The sequence below is a fragment of the Cebidichthys violaceus genome, unplaced genomic scaffold (assembly GCF_023349555.1).
Source record: "Cebidichthys violaceus isolate CVI_PGR_0920_01 unplaced genomic scaffold, fCebVio1.0.p SCAF_36, whole genome shotgun sequence".
NCBI classification, from domain to species: Eukaryota; Metazoa; Chordata; class Actinopteri; order Perciformes; family Stichaeidae; genus Cebidichthys; species Cebidichthys violaceus.
In genome coordinates, this window is record NW_027176550.1 from 1867419 (window position 1) to 1877160 (window position 9742).

Consider the following 9742-nt stretch of genomic DNA (forward strand, 5'->3'; position numbering starts at 1 on the left):
TAATGTGCATATTGCATGTTTTAACATCAATGCATCATATTCTATAAGATCGTCACGTGTTTGTAGCGTCTCTGTCCTGTGAGAACCTCGTATCTCTAAGAAGAACAATCGATGCATTTAACATCTGATCCAAGAGGCCTTTTAAACACTTTATTCATCTGAAGAAGAAGAAGAAGAAGAAGAAGTAGGAGGATTTTCTCAACACGTAAAGTAAACGCTTCATCACAAACATTCAAAATATTGTACTTTAAATGTCGTTCAAAGTACAATATCTACCTCTGAGATGTTGTATAAAGTAGCATAAAATGGAAATACTCCAGTGAAGTACAAGAATAGCTCAAAGTAGCTGTACTTAGTTATATTTCCCCACTGCAGTATGTAAGGGAGTACATAGGTAAACATTGTACATGTTAGCATGCCGTCGTTAGCATGCCGTCGTTAGCATGTAGCCCACAGCGTCACCCTGCACGAGTCTCCTAAAATGCAGCATCTTCATCTTCTTCTTCGTCTGTCGGAGTGTTTCTTAGTTCGCTTTTAGATGCTCAAAGCTTCAGCGTCGTCTCTTCTCAGTCACATTGTTCACCAGAAGCTCTGCGTCGCTCCGAGGAACAAAAGCCAACCTCAGAGAGGATAAAGGCCTCATCTGCTTTGTTTACTTCTATACCAGCATCCTGTGTGGAGTGACTGTACGTTCCTCTACAAGCCTTCCCCTTTGGTTTCTTCTTTTACATAATTATATATATATATATATATATATTATAATTGATGCTGTTTGAACTCTCAGCAGCCGCCTCGAGACACAGAATTAAACCGTGAAAACGTGTCCGTTTAGCTTTTTCTTTTTTTTCGTATCTAAAATTTCACACTGAAGCTTTTTCCTTTTTTTGATAGTTTAAGATTGCATACAGTTCAGATTCCTGAATATGTTTATGATAATGAAATATTTTGCGTTGCGTTGAGATGCCCCGTTCCTCTAAACGTCAGCTCTTGTCTAGAAGGTCGAGGTTCATTGATCTCACGCTCCAGGTAGAAATAGGATCTCGGTGATTTCTTCCTTTTCCACTGCCGGACTTCGTGAAGAATCCTCGTGAAGAATCCTTGTGAAGCGGCGAGAGGCCTCCTCCCTCCTGACACGGCCTGTCCTCTTAAGTTTCCTCCCATTCAGGGAGAAGTGAGCTAACACGAGTGGAGAGGAGATTCTGGTTCCAGGGTTACACTGAGAGCAGCACCCCAGAGGATTGTGGGGATTTTTGGCAGCGGTATCTTACAGATCTGTGTGCGTCTCCGTTAAACCTCAGATACCATTCAGCTGCACTTCTTCTCCTTGGAAGCCAGAGGACGTGTGAAAACTCCCGATAAGAGTTTATCTTTAAACCTTTTATTCAGTCACACTGTGGGAACCGTGGTTTTACTTGCAAGTGGAAAAAAAAGTAGTATGGATGTTTTTCATTGCAGTAAAGTCTTCTACAAATGATATTCAGATAAAAGTGTTCTGCTTCAGTTGTTTAGTTTTATGTCCAATAGAATGCTATGGAAACAGGAAGTAGTTTGACATTCATGTGGTGTAATGGGAGAGAGAGGAGGTCTGCAGTTTACTCCAGCTGTGTGTGTTTCTGAGTTGTTTGCATTGATTTTATTTATTCCTTCACACAGTATCAGTTATATTTCTACTATCTGTGCTCAGTGTGTGACTTTATTTAAACGTTCCACTGCTGTGCAACATGAATACAATGTTCCACACGTTTCATCACAATGTGTGTCTTCTGTCTTCATGACAGTCAGAGCATGTGAACGCAGCTCCCACTGTTCATCAACATAATGCACCGTAACTCAGTGGTGACGACGGGTACCCGGCGATGTCCGGTAGTCTCAGGGTAACTCCCTCCCCCGTTTGTTTGGTGATTTGCTGCCATCAACGGTGTGTATTGCATTTAAAAAAAAACTGCGTTAATGCGTGATAAAATGATTGTCTGTGTTAGTTAATTAATGCTTGCCCAGCACTAATTTTATTATTCATTTTGTATTGACTGTAATCTTTCATAGACGTTATCCAAGTAGATTTAGTTACCTTAAAGTAACTATAAACAAATGTCAGCTGTCAACTAGCAGTTATTTTCATTATCAATTAATTATTATTTTAAACTTTTTTTTAGGTTGTTATATCATTCTGTAGCTTCACAGTTCTCTTTCTTATGTATTCCAATTCTTTTCCAATTTCGGTCCAAGTCCAAAACGTACTCCACACATGACCTGACGTAGGTTTCTGCGTGATGACGCTGCTACACATACAGTATACATTCATCCTTATAGTTGGTGTGTTACTTGTGTTCGGCACGCTCTCAGTTTGTAGAAGAAGAGAAGCTCAGCAGTGTACGGTCAGTTTGTATCCTCGCTCTCTTCAAAGCCAGAGGGTCTCCATTGACAAAAACAGTCCTTTTATTTAGCAGGAGTATAGATACAACCACACTTCACAAACAATGCAACCCTTTCAGTTTCTAAATGTGGCACAGCTAGCCTCAGTTAGTGCCAGTGTTCCCATTATTCATAACCTTATTGATGAGCTTTAGTAACCTTTGTCACCCCTCGAAAACAGAGCTCAGATGGACCGTCCCTTTTTAATTGTTTAATGTTCAGTTTAAAATGTCAGAAACAATCAGAAGTTTACAAAGCCCTCTAAAGGGCACAGTGAGTGTTTTAGCTGTGATTATTACTACCGTCATGCTGCTGAGATTAGCATTTAACTAAGTGTTGTATTATGAATACTGAGGCGTTTTTAAGGCAATTAAGAATGACCTATTTTGTCACCTGCAGACTTGAAGGTGAATCCTTCCACTATAGGTGGCACATTTGTTTCCCCTGTTATGGGGCGGATCATAGAATAATATGGGTCATTGATATCCGTCAGCAGAGGATGCCGCTTATCTTCTCTGGGCAGCAAACGTCCCGTCAGCAGCAGAAATACTGCAGCGGCGCACGGCTGAATCCATCTGCTGCTCTCACTGCAAACTCAAATCAGGAGCAGAGATGGAAAAGAGTTCCCTGTTTAATGTTGCACATCAATCGGCTTCATCCACCCACTCACGAAGAACACGATACGACTCTCCTCCATCGTTCTGCTAATAATCTCCCCATTTATACATCTGTCCGATCCCGTCCGCCCCCCCCCCCCCCCCTCAGATGTCTGATTGGAGCGCACCGGCCTGAAGTTCAGCAGACAGATGTGAGCGAGGCCAGGCGCACATCTGTCTGCACGCACCGCTGCGTCTGAAAATGAACAGCCAGCCAGCGAAAGCCGCTTTCTTCCTGGTGCGGCACACTGCAGTAGCTTCTGGCCCAGTAGTCAGTGCGGTGGAGGCTCCTGGGGACTGCTGATAAGGTGGAGCCTGAGCATTTATCATTATTTATCCATTCAGCCGATCGTATTTCACCGTATGAATAACCCCATTATTGAGAGAACTGCTGAAATGCAAAATGGGGGTTTGATGATAATAACGGCACTTATTGCAGAGGCTGTTATGATTTACATTATCTACTATATATGCAAGCTGCAGCTGCATAGACATAAAGCAGCAGCATCACATTATAGGCTTCGTTACTCAATGTTCTTACTTACTGGACATGAATTAAAGCATCCATTTTCACTAGAGACGTTCGGCTGATGTTTTCTCCTTCTCCATTACGATATCTGATCTTGTGTATCGGCTAATATGAGTACTGATCCAATACCAGTGCATAAAACCAAACACACTAATATATATAAGTACTTTCAATTATGTGTTATAAGCTGCATAGAGCTACTGTTAGGAAGTTTCACTATATTCTATTTTATATATATATATATATATATATATATATATATATATATATATATATATATATATATATGTATATATATATATATTTACAGCATATTTTACAGCATATTTTACAGCATATTTTACAGCAATATATATATATATATATATATATATATATATATATATATATATATATAAAATATGCTGTAAATATATATTTACAGCATATTTTACAGCATATTTTACAGCAATATATATATATATATATATATATATATATATATTTATATTGCTGTAAAATATGCTGTAAAATATGCTGTAAAATATGCTGTAAATATTTATATATATATACATATATATATATATATATATATATATATATTGCTGTAAAAACATTTCCTTAAAACAACTGTATTTATTCAATTATCTCCCCAAAAACACCCAATACTATTTTTTTACTGAATAGAGCGTGAAAGCATCATAATCTAACTCAATGTTAACGTTAGCTGTTAGCCGTTAGCGCCGTTATTTAGCAAGGCAGAACTGTACTGCCCGTCGGCAGCTAACAGCTAACGGCTAACAGCTAACAACTAACGGCTAACAGCTAACCGCTAACAGCTAACGGCTTACAGCTAACCGCTAACAGCTAACGGAAAACAGCTAACGGCTAACAGCTAACGGTCTCCTGCAGATTTCAACACAGATTTGTTGTTCACAATGTAGAGTTATCAGGGAAGTTATAGTCAGTTTAACCACAGGTTATACAGCAATATACTATAATGTAGTTCTCAAATATCCTGATTCATCAACTAAAGTAGATCAGATTGTTATCAGACAATGTTACTTCCTGTAGCCTCCAGGTATTTAATAGCACATAATAATAACTTCATGGACATTCAGGAGACGGTCCTGTTAATGAGAATCAGTGTGTAGATAAGTAACGTGAGTGTTATGCATAAACATAAAAAACACGACAATAGCATCGATTTCACGGCCAGTTGTTGGATTACATAATGTGGAGATGTGATCTTGTTCCTGTAGATTTCAAGCCCCAGTTTGAATAATTAATGATAATATTTTACAGGAAGGAAACATGGTTCTGTTTATGATGACGTTATTTATTGTCATATGTACAATAGTTGTCTGTGTTTGAATTGATTTAAAGTGTTTGTTTACGACAGAAGCCGGCGGCCGTGAGCTCGGCTGCGCCCACAGAGGAGACCGACAGCCGGCCTCTTCCTCCAGGGTGGAGGAGCTACACGTCACCCGAGGGACTCCGATACTACGTCAACAGCTGCAGCAAAGGTGAGAGCCGTGAAGACGTGGAGCGCCGTCAGTACGTCTCTAACAGCGGGGGTTTGGTTTGGCTGAAGGCTAAAGACGGTTGAGACCATGTTTTCACGTCTGAGTCCTTCTTCTTCTGGCTCCATAATCATAATAATAGAGCTGTTGGAGTCGCACTGACGGAGCTCTCTTATGAGTACGACTATATATATTGGTTGTAAGTACAGTAAAGTGATTTTCACCTCAATTTAACTTCAACACGTTTTCAAAATATGCTGTTTTTCTGCTGCAAATTCATTATATTTTCATTCCAGACTAAAATATCACAACACTTATTGAAAGAATTGTCATGAAACTTTGTACAGACATTCGTGATCCCCAGAGGATTAACGCTACTGACTTTGGTGATCCTCTTAACTGTTCCTGTAGCGCCCCCTTGAGGTTTACGATCTAAGTGAAACGTCTAAACCACTGTTGGATGGATCGTCATGAATTCTGCTCATTCATGTTCCTCTTAGGATGAATGCAAATAACTTTTCATTGAGCGCCACCATTTGGTTCGTCCAATACTTTGATTTATGACCAAATATTTTCAAATATAACAACATTCCCGTCACCCTCGGCTGTGTTTAATGCTAACAGGAAACGTCACCATGCAGAGGATGATTTAAATGGTGAGTTAATAAGTTGTTAATAACAACAAAGAGCAGCCTCACTGAACACTCAGCGGTGGGAAGTGAACATTTGTCACGCTCAGTGGTTTGCCAGAGTTTTGAGTCGATGCTTATTTGAGTCTTTTTGTCCTTTGAGACACGAACACGTCCCTCCATCACAGAAGTCGTGTGTTTCTATTCCTTGGCCCTGTAGTCATCACCTCCCCTCGTGTTTCAGTTTGCTCACCGCGTCGTTCGTCTCTCGCTGTGAAACCGTGAGGACTCATCATTCCTCCCCGTCTCAGCGTCTCAGCGCTCCATTCATGTGGACACACACTGCAGATTGGATCCACTTTAACGTGATTATCTTAAACGTGTTGCTCACCACAGATCTGTGGACTCCAGCGAGGCGGAGGGACGTTTGTCTTTTGCTTCTAATGCTGGAGACTGAAGAGAGAGGTGTGTTCATACAAAAGGCTGGAAGGCAGGCGACCTTTCACAAACATCTGCTCCTGTGTGTGTGTGTGTGTGTGTGTGTGTGTGTGTGTGTGTGTGTGTGTGTGTGTGTTTTACACTTGATTTGGGAATACATCCACTGAGGATAAGACAGACTCTCCCACAGGACTGACGAAAGGCGGCATCAACAACAATCTCTGGGAGTGGATCCACTTTGGCTCACTGCACACACACACACACACACACACACACACACAGACACACACACACACACACACACACACACACACACACACACACACACACTGAGCAGGGCTATTTTTACATTCAGCGGCCATATGCTGCAACAGTCACTTTTTATTTTGTTACAGTTTGTTGTTGTTTTGTGTCTGAACGGGAACTTCAGAAGCTGTGTGTGTGTGTGTGTGTGTGTGTGTGTGTGTGTGTGTGTGTGTGTGTGTGTGCATTAGAGAGCTGTTGTTTTCGTCTTTTAATGGAGGAAGTGCACAATATTGAGGATCAGTTGAAATCCTTCCACTTAATCCCTTTGTGGCTGCAGATATGACGGAGGGATTTGAAGCGATCAGGAAAAGAAATTGCAAAAGACAAACCGAGGCTTAAAACACGAGATTGTGCGTGAAGACGTTCGTGATAATTTGGAAGCAATAAGTGGTCGTTAATATGATAGAAACAATAAACTATTTACAAGAAGACGTTAGAAAAGATCTGAAGAGATGAAGCCTGTATTGAGAGGTTTTTAAGACAAATATAAGACGTCAGAATAGAAAAAGACATGGTGTGATGTAATTAGTAGACGTTTGTCTGTATTAATATGGAAACATAAATTAACATGATGTAGTTTAGGATGTCGCATATAGTACAAGGTGAAATGTAGTGGAACAAAATATAATATTTAGTAATACAATATATGAAGTATTAGAATAAAATGTTTTTAATGAAATTTAAAGCTTAAGTTGCCAGTTCTGACAAAAGCCTTTGTCACACATGATGTGTTCAAGGACCGTCGGAGAGACCTAAACCTGACGATACTGGCGGTTTTTCACAGCTTCTGTCTGAGCTTGATGCAGCGATTGTTTAAAAGAAAACATGCTTTTCAACTCCGCCGGCGGGTTCCAGGGTTCAGAGGGTTAAAGGTGCACGATGCCGGATCGGGAGCATTTCGATTGCCTCTCAACGGCTCTCAACATGGCGAGCTCACACACACATCTGGACGTTTGTGCTTTGAGTTTGCACTTGAGGAACCTCGGAGCGACAGCAGCAGCTGCTTCAGCGTGAAGGACTTCCTGCTCCGCTAAGTGGAATGATTCCTGGTTACTCTGTGTGACAGACGGCTGAAATACAGGAGGACATACATAAACAAGACGCTTTGTAGGAGATCAAGTTCACCGTGACTTCACCTGAAGGGCTGACACAACAAGGTTATTAAACAGTTGTTGTGTTTACTGAATGATATCTGAGGGTTTAAGGGACATTTTGATGCTTTCCCGTCCTTAAATTAAGCTGTAAAGAAGCGTAGAATCATTTAAATCACACTAAAAGGACCAAACACCCTGCAGAGAGCACAGGGAGTGTTTCATTACACCCACAAATGAAAAGGTTCATTCTGGACCGTCATTCAAAATCATAGAAGGTCCGTCCTGTGAGGATGAATGTGTGCAGAACAGATTGATTTTGACATCATTTGTGTGCAAAGATGACGTTTTGACCTGAAAACGACTCACAGAGCGTCCAAAATGGAGACGGCGTATCCCCTGAGGAGCATGAATCTTTCTATTGTTGTTTACCTTCACATGCATTTCTACATGAACCCACTGCCTCTAATCCAGAGTGCAGATGAAGGTTCCTCAGAGGAGCTGATGAATGTGCGGCACACAGCTGTCATCCTCGCTGTCGTTTGTCTCGTTCCAGAAACAACATGGCGGCGTCCGTCCTCGTCAGCCGAGGCCCCACAGAGACAGAACGCCTCACCATATGGTAAAACTGAGCACCGCACAAGAAGCGTCGCGTAAGGTAACACGGGTTAAGACGGAGATAGAGGTCATAGCTTCATCTTTCTACACATGAAGCCTTTTGGTATCAGCAGTAAATCTGCTTTTTATCCTAAAACCAGATTGCAGTTAAACTGACACTACAAGAGACCTAAAGACACGTCCCCTGTAAGACACTCCTCTGCTGTGTCCTGCATCATCACGAGTCTCCCTGCTGGATGGAAATCCTACATTTTCTTAATGACCGGCTTATTATGTCTCATCGCTGGCAGCGTCCTCGCTAACGACGTCTCAGCAGAGAGCAGATGGTTTCCTTCTTTCTGCCGGCATCAGGCCAAAACACACTCAGAGGGGAGGCTGGCAGAGGAGTTTAGTCAGCTTTTAACCAGACAAGTGTGATCCTCCTGAGAGAGAGAGAGAGAGAGAGAGAGAGAGAGAGAGAGTGGAGGGAGAGAGAGAGAGAGAGAGAGTCAGAGAGAGAACGAGAGAGAGAGAGAGGGGGGGAGAGAAAGAGAGAAACAGAGCGAGAGAGTCAGAGAGAGAGGGAGAGAGAGAGACTCAGAGAGAGAGACAAAGTCAGAGAGTGGGAGAGAGAGAGAGACAGAGAGAGAGAGAGAGACAGAGAGAGAGAGAGAGAGAGAGAGAGACAAAGTCAGAGAGAGAGTGGGAGAGAGAGGCAGAGACAGAGAGTGAGAGAGAGAGAGAGACAAAGTCAGAGAGAGTGGGAGAGAGAGAGAGAGAGAGAGAGTCAGAGAGAGAGAGAGTCAGAGAGTGAGAGAGAGAGAGTGAGAGAGAGAGTCAGAGAGAGAGAGTCAGAGAGTGAGAGAGAGAGTCAGAGACAGAGAGTGAGAGAGAGAGAGAGAAGAGTAATGAAAGCCAGTTTAAAGGTGAGCAGTCTGGACGTCTCCTAAAGACCTCTGGACAGGAAGCAGAGGGTTTAATAACCATCTGATCACAGAGAGAGAAGTAGTGAGACAACAATCAAGAGGAAGTAGAAGAGACTGGATTGTTGCATCACAGGTATATCAGAACCAGAATCAGCTTTATTGGCCATGTGTGTATAAATATGTACAAATACTCAAAGTATTACACAATACAAATCTGATAGTTAGCTTTTGTTATTTGTTAGTTAAGTCAGCGACTTGTTGACTTCTTCTGTGGAGTACTGAAGAAGGTCAACAGAAGGCCGTGGACGTCTTCAGGCAAAGGGACGGTCGTTGTTATTTCTGGAGTCGGCCCGGTTCATCCGGTCCCGCTCTGGCTGGCGTCCTCGGGGGGGGGGGGGGCTGACGTGTTTACCTTCAGCCGGAGACGGTTTGATGTGCGACGAGCAGACGGCTCATGAATCACGGCCCGCGCGGAACCGTTAAAGGACGAAACCGGGGACGTTTCCTCAGAGCTGAGGACCCCTCAGGACCCGGTCATTCAGGACGAGGTGATGTGGATCTGAGAGGAGATATCAAACTCCACACACTGGAAAATTGGCCTTAAAATCGCCCTTTAAACGTAACAAAAGCTGCATGAAATAGTGATAGCTTTAGTG